At 38.9% G+C, this 14788-nt stretch overlaps 1 protein-coding gene across 7 annotated transcripts in view; it reads left to right on the forward strand.

Annotated features, from left to right (window-relative positions):
- The first annotated feature begins 2828 nt into the window (after nucleotides 1-2828).
- The window catches only part of LOC138042802 (RNA helicase aquarius-like), a 31653-nt gene continuing 19693 nt past the window's right edge, over nucleotides 2829-14788 (forward strand). For 5 of the 7 annotated variants that reach the window (XR_011131088.1, XR_011131086.1, XR_011131087.1 and 2 more), the window contains exon 1: nucleotides 14277-14614. The gene's annotated coding sequence lies outside the window, so the exon portion shown is untranslated. Of the gene's footprint in view, nucleotides 3836-5679; nucleotides 5884-7722; nucleotides 7927-12192; nucleotides 12377-14276; nucleotides 14615-14788 lie in introns of those variants that run through there. The other 2 variants (XM_068888815.1, XM_068888816.1) reach the window with 2 other exon arrangements.

The raw sequence follows: 14788 nt of genomic DNA on the forward strand, positions 1-14788 counted from the left end.
AGATTGTGACGTCAAATCAGGAATAGACCCACTCTCCTTCTGACTCGGTCGGGAACAAAAGATGCTTGGTTTTTCCGCAACTTTCGAAGCCTATAAAATGACAGGATTTGTTAGTATGATGAAAAGATGGCCGCAATGCATTTCGAACAGGTGCAAAGATTCATTTTAGCGAAAAAAAAAAAAATCTTGGGGTTAGGTGCACTTTACCGTAATCAACCACACAATATGTTTTCACAACATGGCAACCATACTCAGAACAGCCTCGTTTTAATGCACATCCTTCAACAAACTGCTAACTAACAAATAAATCACAAAGATCATATTCCTTTAATTTCACCATAGTCATCAAACAGATTTTAGCATCAGATTGTCCAGTTTTATCCTTTTTCTTACACATTCACTTAATCACTTCCTGAAAAAAATTGAAGTTGTTTTTGTATCAGAAAGATGTTCATATAATTATTCAACAGTCATTTTCTTTACACTATGCAGGATAGCAACACCTCCATCACTCGGGAATCTTAAGCCCTTTGTATGTTATCAGGCATTTTGATTTGGTGGCATTGTCACTGAAGCTAAATCTGAGTGACCCCAGCTTGAACACAGACCGTCCTCTAACACCAGCCACGAAATCTCAGATAGCGACCCGGTTTAATATGGTTCCTGTAAACATCCTAACAGCCACAATACAGAGAGCTGCTGAACTGTATTCAGCCTGTATTCAACAAAGTTGACTACTGTAATTGTCTGCAATGACCTGTTAGATTGTATGGAGCATGACTGGGATTGGTTGATCATCATGGCTATGAGGGCCTTGGGAAGCACGAAAGTGGCTTAAGCACCAAGTGGAGCGCGCTAGACTCTCCACCCAGCTTGGGGTCACGTGACTGGCATCATTTGGCCATCTATCCTTACTCGATATTTGTTTTGTGGAACAGGTTATGAAGAGGGATGTTGCTTTCCCATGCACAGCTAATTAACATCTAGCTGTGGTACTGTGCTCTGACATCAAACGTGGACTGTACAGCGGCAGCCAGAGGCGTCTTCATATGCTTTCAGCCTGATATTTGGAGCTGCGCCCTTTTGCAATTCAGTCCTAATACTGCAAGTAAAGGGTGATTAGCACTGCCAATGATAATATTATTATTAACTACAATTGATGTGAGTCTATATATTCATCTATTGATGTACACACACTTCACATGTTATCCAGGCAAACTAATTGCTGTCATTTGTGATCCTTGCAATGTGTTTTGTCCAATCTGTGATGATCAGATTATGGACTGTTTGGTCAAGTTTTGCTGGGTGGTTTTATCAAGAGATGCAGTTATCACCAGGCTGAAATTACTAGAAATTAAGCAACACCTCCATCACTTGGGAATCTTAAGCCCTTGGTATGTTATCAGGCGTTTTGATTTGGTGGCAGTCGCTTGTGATATCACAGCAAACTGGCAATCAATGCACAAAATTTGATCCTTTGAAAACCAAACCATCTTTCAAGAGAATTTGCAGGAACAGTGAAGTGTGTAATACTCTTGCCTGCCATCAATATGCTTGCATGGCTTTGACTCCCATAAAGTCAACAAGCCTTGTGTTTTCTAATTAAGAGTTTGGCTGACATCATAGTTTCCCCCTGTGTTACGATTTTTCTTTCCACATTGGTTTGTCCTGCTCTTGTGAGATGTGGCTCATTCAATCTCAAGATTGGAGGAGTGTTAGCTGTAGCATCTCGGAGATCATGGGCATTGGGAATCCCAACGGGGACCTGAAAGTTTTTTCAGGATTCTTACTTGGCAGTTGCTCAACATGTAAGTTTGAAGATCATTCCTTAATTTTAACAACAATCATCAAACATATTTTAGCATCAGATTGTCTAGTTTGATCCTTTTTCTCACACATTCACTTACTCACTTCCTGAAAAAATTAGAAGTTGTTTTGTATCAGGAAGATGTTTAATTGTTAAATAGAGTTTCTCTATAAACTATACTAAGAAATTAAGCAACACCTCCATCACTCGGGAATCTTGAGCCCTTGGTATGTTATCAGGCGTTTTGATTTGGTGGCATTGTAACTGAAGCTAAATCTGAGTGACCCCAGCTTGAACACAGACGGTCCTCTGACACCAGCCATGAAATCTCAGACAGCGACCCGGTTATATATGTTCCTGTAAAATCTTAAGTTAACAGTCACGATACTGTAAGCTGCTGAACTGTATTCAGCCTGTATTCAACAAAGTTGACAACTGTACCTGTGTGCAATGACCCATTAGATTGTATTGGGCATGACCGGGGATTGGTTGATCCTCACGGCTATGTCGGTCTTGGGAAATGCGAGTGTGAAACAAGCACCAAGTGGAGCGTGCGAAACTCGACTCCACCCATCTTAGGGTCCCATGAGTGGCATCTTTTGGCCATCCTTCCTTATTCAATATTTGTTTTAGGAAACAGGTGGCATGTAGAGAGGTGTTGCTTTCCCACTGACATTAATGTGTAACTTCAACTGCAAACTCTGTGCATCAGATATCTTTTTGATAGTTCCAAGAACAAGCCACTGGAACATTACAGACATAATGTTCTCCTAGTTTTGGCAGTTTTTCCTGTGTTTGTGTCATATTTTAAGGGACAAACTATAACTGAATGGCTACTGATGGTGTCACACAATACTATAGTCCTCTCCTTAAAAGATCCAACAGTAAATAGCTTTAATGTGATAAGAATTCTCTACAGATATGTACAAATTAAAGTAGTGTAATGTTCTTGCTCTTAACATGCATGCACAGTGTTCTTAACACTTAGTGCATCCCAAACAAAGTTAAGAACAGCCAAGATGCTTTTGCTCTCATTCAATAGAGCTTATTTATAGTCTCACGGTTGGACTGGAATGAACATGTGATCAAGTCTCATGCAGTAATTTACATGTACATCTGGAGAATGCAAGAGCAGGCACTAAGGATAGTTTGTAATTCACATTCAGAAACGTATATGAACTTATTATATTATAAGATCGTGCTAAACTAGCAAGCCTTCTTAATAGGAGATTGCAAGACATAGTTAAACTCATTTACAAGGTTAAATATAGCCTAGTTCCTGATTTCACTTATGATATTTTCAGTACTAAGTCTTGTATAAATATATAAATTTTCGAAACCAAACTTGTGATATTCCTAGACTTAATTCTGTATTGTATGATAAACACTCTCTTAGATATCTTGGACCCTTTTTATGGAACTAGCTAGATAAAAACATCACTGAAGCGAGCAGCCTATCTAAGTTTAAGTTTCATATTAGATGTAAGGATACTGAACTGATAAATGGCAACAATTGCCCTGCGTACATAATTTGTACCTCTTAAGGTGTGCCCGTGTTGTTAGAATTATTTTGATTATTTTAGCATATTGTAAATGTATGTATAATTCAGCAAGCAAGTTCCGATATTACAGAAAACTTAAGTAACATGCTTGCAAAACTGTTATCTGTTTTAAGAATGAAAGTGGTTTTAGCTACGAAGCAATAAGGTATACATTTATTATATATACACTATACAGTGGGGAGAGCTGTTGACTGGCTCAAAGAGTATTTCTTTCCGTAATTGATTCAGATATTGATGTACACACACTTTGCATGTTTTGCAGATAAACGTTGTTGCGATTTGTGATGCTGGCATGAGTCTGTGGTACATTGCAATCTGTGATGATCAGATTATGTACTGTTTTGTCCATTTTTGCTGGGTGATTTCAACAACAGATGAAGTTATCACCAGGCTGATCATTAGCAAAGTCCATGCACATTGACACTGTGTCACTAGTAGCAGTCGCTTGTAATATCACAGCAAACTGGTAAAATGCTCAAATTTTGTTGTTTTTAAAACCAAACCCATCTTTCAATAAATTTGCAGGAACAGCAGAGTTTGTGAAACTCTTGCCTGCCACCAATGTGCTGGGTTTGATTCCCATATGGTCAACATTAGCCCGGTGCTTTTTAATCAGTGAAATTACATGTATCTGACATCATGGAATGGCACTCCTTTTTTACACTCCACTGCAAAGCAACACCTCCTTGGCTTGGGAATCTCAAGACCATTGTATGTTAGCAGGCATTTTAATATTGTTTAGTAGCATTGCAAATGAAACTAGATCTAAGTGACCCCAGCTTGAACACAGACGGTCCTCTGACACCAGCCATGAACTCTCAGACAGCAACCCGGTTATAGTTCCTGTAAAATCTTAACAGTCGCGATACAGTAAGCTGCTGAACTGTATTCAGCCTGTATTCAACAAAGTTGACAACTGTACCTGTGTGCAATGACCCATTAGATTGTATTGGGCATGACCTGGGATTGGTTGATCCTCACGGCTATGTGGGTCTTGGGAATCGCGAGTGTGGAACAAGCACCAAGTGGAGCGCCCGAAACTCTCCACCCAGCTTGGGGTCCCATGAGTGGCATCTTTTGGCCATCCTTCCTTATTCAATATTTGTTTTAGGAAACAGGCAGCATGTAGAGAGGTGCTGCTTTCTCACTGACTTTAATGTGCAACTTCAACTGCAAACTCTTTGCATCAGATATCTTTTTTTTAGCTCCAATAACAAGCCACTGGAACATTACAGACATAATGTTCTCCTAGTTTTGGCAGTTTTTCCCTGTGTTTGTGTCATATTTTAAGGGACAAACTATAACTGAATGGCTTCTGATGGTGTCACACAATACTATAGTCCTCTCCTTAAAAGATCCAACAGTAAATAGCTTTTAATGTGATTAGAATTCTCTACAGATATGTACAAAGGTAGTATTATGTTCTTGCTCTTAACATGTGTTCTTAACACTTAGTGCATCCCAAAACAAAGTTAAGAACAGCCAAGATGCTTTTGCTCTCATTCAATAGAGCTTATTTAGAGTCTCACGGTTGGACTGGAATGAACACGTGATCAAGTCTCATGCAGAGGAAGTAATTTACATGTACATCTGGAGAATGCAAGAGCAGGCACTAAGGATAGTTTGTAATTCACATTCAGAAACGTATATGAACTTATTATATTATAAGATCGTGCTAAACTAGCAAGCCTTCTTAATAGGAGATTGCAAGACATAGTTAAACTCATTTACAAGGTTAAATATAGGCTAGTTCCTAATTTCACTTGTGATATTTTCAGTACAAAGTCTTGTAAATATATAAATTTTCCAAACCAAAATTGTGAAATTCCTAGATTTAATTCTCCATTGTAAGGTAAACACTCTCATAGATATCTTAATTGGACCCTTTTTATGGAACTAGCTAGATGAAAACATCACTGAAACGAGCAGCCTATCTAAGTTTAAGTTTCACATTAGATGTAAGGATCTTACTGAACTGATAAATGGCAGCAATTGCCCCTCGTGCATAATTTGTATCTCTTTAGGTGTGCTCGTGTTGTAAGAATTATTTTGATTATTTTAGTATATTGTAAATGTATATATAATTCATCAAGGAAGTTCCGATATTACAGAAAACTTAAGTAACATGCTTGCAAAACTGTTATAAAAACTTATCTGTTGTAAGAATAAAATGGTTTTAACTACAAAGCAACAAGGTTTACATTTATTATATATACACTACAGTGGGGAGAGCTGTTGACTGGCTCAAAGAGTATTTCTTTCCATAATTGATTCAGATATTGATGTACACACACTTTGCATGTTTTGCAGATAAACGTTGCTGTGATTTGTGATGCTGGCATGAGTCTGTGGTACATTGCAATCTGTGATGATCAGATTATGTACTGTTTTGTCCATTTTTGCTGGTTGGTTTCAACAACAGATGCAGTTATCACCAGGCTGATCATTAGCAAAGTCCATGCACATTGACACTGTGTCACTAGTAGCAGTCGCTTGTAATATCACAGCAAACTGGTAAAATGCTCAAATTTTGTTGTTTTTAAAACCAAACCCATCTTTCAATAAATTTGCAGGAACAGCAGAGTTTGTGAAACTCTTGCCTGCCACCAATGTGCTGGGTTTGATTCCCATATGGTCAACATTAGCCCGGTGCTTTTTAATCAGTGAAATTACATGTATCTGACATCATGGAATGGCACTCCTTTTTTACACTCCACTGCAAAGCAACACCTCCTTGGCTTGGGAATCTCAAGACCATTGTATGTTAGCAGGCATTTTAATATTGTTTAGTAGCATTGCAAATGAAACTAGATCTAAGTGACCCCAGCTTGAACACAGACGGTCCTCTGACACCAGCCATGAACTCTCAGACAGCAACCCGGTTATAGTTCCTGTAAAATCTTAACAGTCGCGATACAGTAAGCTGCTGAACTGTATTCAGCCTGTATTCAACAAAGTTGACAACTGTACCTGTGTGCAATGACCCATTAGATTGTATTGGGCATGACCTGGGATTGGTTGATCCTCACGGCTATGTGGGTCTTGGGAAACGCGAGTGTGGAACAAGCACCAAGTGGAGCGCCCGAAACTCTCCACCCAGCTTGGGGTCTCATGAGTGGCATCTTTTGGGCATCCTTCCTTATTCAATATTTGTTTTAGGAAACAGGCGGCATGTAGAGAGGTGTTGCTTTCCACTGACTTTAATGTGCAACTTCAACTGCAAACTCTGTGCATCAGATATCTTTTTGATAGTTCCAAGAACAAGCCACTGGAACATTACAGACATAATGTTCTCCTAGTTTTGGCAGTTTTTTCCCTGTGTTTGTGTCATATTTTAAGGGGCAAACTATAACTGAGTGGCTACTGATGGTGTCACACAATACTATTATAGTCCTCTCCTTAACAGATCCAACAGTAAAATTATAGCTTTTAATGTGATTAGAATTCTCTACATATATGTACAAAGGTAGTGTAATGTTCTTGCTCTTAAGGTGTTTTCTTAATATTTAGTGCATCCCAAAACAAAGTTAAGAACAGCCAAGATGCTTTTGCTCTCATTCAATAGAGCTTATATTTATAGTCTCATGGTTGGACTGGAATGAACATGTAATCAAGTCTCATGCAGAGGAATTAATTTACATGTACATCTGGAGAATTCAAGAGTGGGCACTAAGGATAGTTTGTAATTCACATTCAGAAACGTATATGAACTTATTATATTATAAGATCGTGCTAAACTAGCAAGCCTTCTTAATAGGAGATTGCAAGACATAGTTAAACTCATTTACAAGGTTAAATATAGCCTAGTTCCTGATTTCACTGGTGATATTTTCAGTACTAAGTGTTGTAAATATAGAAATTTTCGAAACCAAAATTGTGATATTCCTAGATTTAATTCTGTATTGTATGGTAAACACTCTCGTAGATATCTTGGACCCTTTTTATGGAACTAGCTAGATGAAAACATCACTGAAACGAGCAGCCTATCTAAGTTTAAGTTTCATACTAGATGTAAGGATCTTACTGAACTGATAAATGGCAACAATTGCCCCTCGTGCATAATTTGTACCTCTTAAGGTGTGCCCGTGTTGTTAGAATTATTTTGATTATTTTAGCATATTGTAAATGTATATATAATTCAGCAAGGAAGTTCCGATATTACAGAAAACTTAAGTAACATGCTTGCAAAACTGTTATCTGTTTTAAGAATGAAAGTGGTTTTAACTACAAAGCAATAAGGTATAATTTATTATATATACACTACAGTGGGGAGAGCTGTTGACTGGCTCAAAGAGTATTTCTTTCCATAATTGATTCAGATATTGATGTACACACACTTTGCATGTTTTGCAGATAAACGTTGCTGTGATTTGTGATGCTGGCATGAGTCTGTGGTACATTGCAATCTGTGATGATCAGATTATGTACTGTTTTGTCCATTTTTGCTGGGTGGTTTCAACAACAGATGCAGTTATCACCAGGCTGATCATTAGCAAAGTCCATGCACATTGACACTTTGTCACTAGTAGCAGTCGCTTGTAATATCACAGCAAACTGGTAAAATGCTCAAATTTTGTTGTTTTTAAAACCAAACCCATCTTTCAATAAATTTGCAGGAACGGCAGAGTTTGTGAAACTCTTGCCTGCCACCAATGTGCTGGGTTTGATTCCCATATGGTCAACATTAGCCCGGTGCTTTTAATCAGTGACATTACATGTATGTGACATCATGGAATGGCACTCCTTTTTTACACTCCACTGCAAAGCAACACCTCCTTGGCTTGGGAATCTCAAGACCATTGTATATTAGCAGGCATTTTAATATTGTTTAGTAGCATTGCAATTATGAAACTAGATCTAAGTGACCCCAGCTTGAACACAGACGGTCCTCTGACACCAGCCATGAACTCTCAGACAGCGACCCGGTTATGGTTCCTGTAAAATCCTAACAGTCACGATACAGTAAGCTGCTGAACTGTATTCAGCCTGTATTCAACAAAGTTGGCAACACTACTGTACCTGTGTGCAATGACCCATTAGATTGTATTGGGCATGACCTGGGATTGGTTGATCCTCACGGCTATGTGGGTCTTGGGAAACGCGAGTGTGGAACAAGCACCAAGTGGAGCGCCCGAAAGTCTCCACCCAGCTTGGGGTCTCATGAGTGGCATCTTTTGGGCATCCTTCCTTATTCAATATTTGTTTTAGGAAACAGGCGGCATGTAGAGAGGTGTTGCTTCCCCACTGACTTTAATGTGCAACTTCAACTGCAAACTCTGTGCATCAGTTGTCTCTTTGATATAGATAGCTTCAAGAACAAGCCACTGGAACATTAGACACATAATGTTCTCCTAGTTTTGGCAGTTTTTTCCCTGTGTTTGTGTCATATTTTAAGGGGCAAACTATAACTGAGTGGCTACTGATGGTGTCACACAATACTATTATAGTCCTCTCCTTAACAGATCCAACAGTAAAATTATAGCTTTTAATGTGATTAGAATTCTCTACATATATGTACAAAGGTAGTGTAATGTTCTTGCTCTTAAGGTGTTTTCTTAACAATTAGTGCATCCCAAAACAAAGTTTAATGTGCAACTTCAACTGCAAACTCTGTGCATCAGTTGTCTCTTTGATATAGATAGCTTCAAGAACAAGCCACTGGAACATTAGACACATAATGTTCTCCTAGCTTTGGCAGTTTTTCACAGTTTTATGTCATATTATAAGGGGCAAACTGTAACTGAACACTGACTTATCTGTCACAGAATACCATATTTCTCTCCTTGTTGCATTGATCCAACAGTTAATTTGATTTTGACTAGGGTTTTGCGCTCCTCAGACTGGTCAAAATATTCTCTAAATATATTTTTAGTGAAAAGAACTACAAAATTGGCATAGAGTTACAGGCAAGTCTATTTTAGCTTTATTTTTAATAACATGTGAATGCTCTTAGGGCATTAATGCGAAATAAAGATTTTACTGTCTTTGTTCGTTTTTATGCAAAATGCTGTGATTCCTTGCTCCTTTGAACACATGCGTGTGGGCAGACAGTAAAGTGAACTGGAAAAGTTTTGTTCCAATTCTGGGGTCATCGAATAACAGATCGCTCTGGAGTAGCTGAAGTTCAATATACTTAAGGGGCAATTATGATTACACCATCAATGTTTTTATCACGTGTTGGACGCTGGGGAAGAATGCGCTTCGCTTACTCAAAGGAATCAGTATAATATTGAGCTGTTTTCTTGTGTTTTCTATGCCCTTGATCGAGTGGTCCATGTTATCGTCTCCACTCGGCCATTAAGGATTTTTTTTAGAAATTTTTATTTATAAATACCACCACCAGATTAAAGGACCCTATATTTTTGTTCACTTTAGAACTGAACCAAAAAATGTGCATGTTCAAAAATGAAAGATTTTAGTTAGAGAAAATTACACCTTTTTTAATCCCCATGGTTTTCCCAGGGCTATATTTGATCAGTAATTGTCCACTCCTAATCACATTTCACGGTTCTATGGAAAACTACAGCATTTTTTCTCACTGTTTTCTTAGTGGACTATTGTGACTGAAGAGATTTTGAGTTTCTGTTTTTCCGGATTCCTTTCCATTCCGTTCCGTTCCCAACTTTTCCATACTACGCCCTCAGTTGTTGGCTACCTGGAAGATGTTGGTACTGGCATACGTTGATCAAACGGGTGATCTTATCGGTTTTATTTTGAATAAAGAAATTAAAATCAGGAGCCGACAAGAACACTGATGTTTGGAACCTAAAACCCCTTGTAGTGGAAGGGAGAGATTTTACGCAATTAATATGTTGAAACTCCATGGGTAGAAATTCAAGTCTTCCGTTATATCTGTGTACAGTATGAGTTGGCTTTTTTAACTTCCTTAAAGGCAAACATTGATACTTAGTTACTCCGTGAGCTGGATGGTAAAAATGTCTGATGATGATGATCTGTATTTTGAAGACGAAGACGTGAAGTTTCTGCTGCGTAAATCATTAAATATTGTGTGGCAACAAAACTTATTTGGAAAACTCCGTGTACTTTTTCATGCATTCTTATGTTGTAAAATTAGCAATTAGAAGTCCATACTGACAAGCCAATGATTGGAAACCACGAAGAAGTGTTTTCATTTTTAGACATTACCGTAGTCTCGTCGTGTTTATTGTAGCGCTTTGTTAAACCAGCTCAAGTCCACTAGCTGACAAACAACCACTGGTGTACTTGCAACTTTCTCCGTCATTTTTCATTGAATCCCATTTATATTAAGCTTCAAACGTGCCACTTCAATAGTTGACTTCAAAAATCGTCTGGAATTCTTGGCAAAGTTCAGGAAGAAGTAAGGCACCTGACTTTTAAAGATTTGAACTGAATCAACTGAGTTTCATAGGAAATGGCCTCTCTTTTTCACAGCAAAAGCAATTACGGCAGATGTGCGTTGAAAATTTTGAAATATCTTCGCGTTGAATTGTGCTTGTGTGAAAGGGCAAGGTTACGGTAGAATAAATTAGTTTTTTTGTTCTTTATTATCATTCTTGAAGCCTGTTTCGCGCTTTCATGCGTCACTCCATCGTGAATATGTGGTTAGGAAACTCGACAGGTTTCTTTGTCTTATGTTATTGTTAATCGCTGTTTCGGCCCCGATCATGCATAGACCGCACATTTTTTCTAAAAGACAGCCAATCAAAAGTTTCGATTAATTTCGCCTGATGTGAAGGAATCCGGTAAACATGAGGCTTTGGAATCCGGAATTCAGGGCGTGCAATCCGGAATCAGGGCTATAAATAGTCAATAATAATCATCTATTTATTTTTAATTATTTTATGTAGTTTTTTAACGACGTAATGTAAACAGCGCATATGAACATTTTATGGCATATGCGCCATACAAATCTAATTGTATTGTATTGTATCAGAAACCCGTAAGGGTTGAAACGTGTAACGCGCGTTCACAGCTTCCGAATATTCAGTGCGAACTGATTGGTTGAATGTTCCAGTGCTAAGTACCATATTTGGAAACCCCTTTGCTCTTGTTGTTCCAAATATGGTACTTAGCAAACTGAATATTCAGAAGCTTGTTTCCCAGCACACAAGGGGCCGTTACACGTTTCAAGATTGTATTGTAATTGAATCCAGGATCCATTTCGGCAGAACCAGCTGTGAGTTTGAAATCCGGTTTCCACGACTTGGGGTTCGGGATCCGTAAATCCATGGGCGGGTCCCCTGGATTCTTTTACAAAGGGCGAATCAATTTATTCAAAACTAAGTTGTGAACTGATGACAAAAGACTGTGCCTGGTCATGGTCAATTTAACATGAAGCGCGATGTCACTGTTTTCGCTTTTGTAGTTTCCATAGTTTCACAACCGAAGTGATACTACAGTCTTGTCATTGAAAAGGTCATCCTTTTGAACATACAAGGACAGAAATAAGGAATGTTTGTGTTCTCAAGAAATGCACTCAAGAATCGATTGAAACAGTGCTTTCATTTCGAAAATGTTTGTGAAACTCTCTAGGGTAGCCTAAAGCCGGCGAGTTGTTTTGCCGAAATATCGGCTTTATCGGAAATTTCAGTTTCCTTTGGGTAGACGCTGGATCGCAGTCCGCCATAAAAAAGACAGTTCAATTCCCGTAGGATTGGATGGCCGCCGTTTCATTGTTTGGGGACTCCAACATGGCGGCAGTGACCTCATGCGAAAACCAAGATTTCTTGGTAGGCAGTTACAGTCGTCTAATTTTTCACGTTGCCACGGTGAAGTGTAATGTTTTGTAGTATGGAAAGAAATGTGTATTTTGAAGTGCGGGTTATACATGAAAGATTGAAGTGATCCTTGAACTTATCAGGAAAATTTAAGCAGTTGTCTCATAAACACCTAAAGAAACGGGATTCGACCCATGACATCTGAGATGCCGGGGCAAAGCTCCACCAAATGAACTATGAAGCCACACAGTTTGGCGCAGGGTCCAATTTGCTGGGCCCACGTGTTCCCGTGAAAGGACTAAATGAAGGCAAGAAACGTGTATTTGTATTTTTTAGTACGTTAGTTTTGGACTGTGTGGGACAGTCTATCAAGGGCTGTGTAGTTCTGTATAGGGCTATGTAGCCTTTTGTATAGCTGTTTAGGGCTATGAAGCGCTGTGTATGGTTGTTTAGGGTTTTGTGCCCATGGACGGCTTTTACTTCGTGTAGAAGACACACATGACGGAAAACAATAGAACAAAAATCGTGAAACAATACCTAATCATAATTCTAAATCCCTAAAGCTTTTGTTACGTCATGTGCGTCTTCTACACGAAGTAAAAACCCTGTGGGTTATTTGGTCCGTTGTTTGTGTTTAGGGATATCTCCTCAACGCACTTTTCTACCTTATTTTTTCTCCGTAATCGTCCCAAATATATCGTGTTCTCTTTAGAACCTTTGGATTGAAATTTGACTATTTTGGTTTTGAAAGACGGGAAAAGTGGTCATACTTTGATGTGTTACTGAGCAGTGAAAGGGAATGGGTTCGATACGGGGTTGAGGTTCTTTGAAAACAGCGATGCAAATATAATTTGTGACGTCAACCCGGTATCGAACCCATTCCCGTTCACTCCTCGGTTATTTCCCGTCTTTCAAAGCTAATGAAAATGTGAAATTACAATCAAAAATTATTTCGGACGATTTCGGAGAATAAATAAAGTAGAAAAGTGTGTTGAGGTGATAGGCAATTTAAGGCTACATTCTACTTTGTATGGCTATTGAGAGCACTAGTGGTGAATGAATGAACATTTTAATAGGGACCCTAAGCAAGGACGACGACGACGATTACGAGAACGTTATCTAAGGCCATGTCCACACGTATCCGGAAATTTTTTTTTCCGCAAATATTTTTTTGCGGATGCGAAAATTTTCGCGTCCACACGCAGCGTATTCGAATTGTTTTCAGCCGTCCACACGTATCCGATTGTATCCGGAAATTTTCTGATTTGCTCTAGTGCCCAGTTCTTTTGCCGGAGAGAATCCTGAAATGAGCATGTGCATAATTGCGATTTTGGCGTCATTTCTTCCGCGCCATAGCGACTGCAAGGTGTAAACAGTCGAAGCTTGTAGTTTATCACTCAAAAAAATGTCTGAATCTTCTGAAAAAGTCAAGAAAAAGTATGCTGATACTTAGAAATGGACCGATGATGAAGTTGAACTACTGCTGACGGTCACGAAAGTAAAAGTATTGGTTGTGTAAATTTATCACAGCTGCATTTATCTGAAAGCATGACATCAAACAAGAAATCAGAGCAATTAACAAAGAAGACACAACCTTGCTGTACGCCATTTTTGTTTAATGCTCGCCGTGAAGACTGGATCCAAGAGAATGACGTAAGCGTATTCGCAAATTTGCGGATACGACCGTCCACACGTATACGTATTCGTATCGGATAAAAAAATTCCACTCTGGAGAGCGTTTTCAAAAATTTCCGGATACGGCCGGAAAATACGCTGGATACGTGTGGACGCGAGCCGCATTCGTAAAAAAAATTTGCGTTTTCACAAATTTCCGGATACGTGTGGACGGGGCCTAAAAATATTATTTCCCGTTACTGTAATAATTTTGCGATTACTCCATGTCGTGCGGCTTGGAAAGTGTGAATACACAATCCAAGAATAAAATTGATGAGAACGGTGTGGTTATTCAGAGAGAAAATTGAAAAGTCATCGTAATTTGATCTCGTCCTTCACATGACCTCAAATTTGATAATTTCACGTCGTAGCCAAGCAAGAACGGCAAAGAAATGTATAAAAATGTGAAACGCACGTGCAGGGCGTGCAAAGCTATTGTTTTGCTCACTAAATATGGAAAATTGAGGCGTTGTTTGGGTGTGTGAGTTGGTCAGCGGAGTTCTAAATAAAGGGGAATAAGTAGCTTATGTATCCCTCATTATTATAGTGTTGCACCTTGCTTCCTAGATGACGATATCCAAATAGTTCACCCAATTTGTTGGCGCTTGGCTGTATACGAACTTGAAACCGTGATCTACAAAATTTTGGCACACAAAAGATTTTGGTGCAATGAATCAGCTGGACCAATTTAACGATATCAAGCCTACGAACCTTTGATTTATGGTAGTCGCTGCTCTTTCAGGATTTGCAAACAAACCCTGGTGGACGATATTTTTGTTTACCTTTGACGTTAAAACATGAACAGAAAGGCGACAAGCGGCAGAGGTGCGGTTCCCACGATGGAGCAGATCAGTTCAGATCGCATAACTCAGGTGTTTTAACATATTTTTGTGACTGTGCTTCATGAAGTGCAAGTGATAAGCTAATTAGATAAGCACCAGTATAAACTACTAGTAATTATTGGGACATTCCATTTTTTATCTGCACCCCCCCCCCCCCCCCCCCTATGGAAGGCATTTTTTTTGAAATGTCAAGAAGGACCCTGT

Source organism: Montipora capricornis, chromosome 3, assembly GCF_036669925.1.
Source record: "Montipora capricornis isolate CH-2021 chromosome 3, ASM3666992v2, whole genome shotgun sequence".
Taxonomy (NCBI): Eukaryota; Metazoa; Cnidaria; class Anthozoa; order Scleractinia; family Acroporidae; genus Montipora; species Montipora capricornis.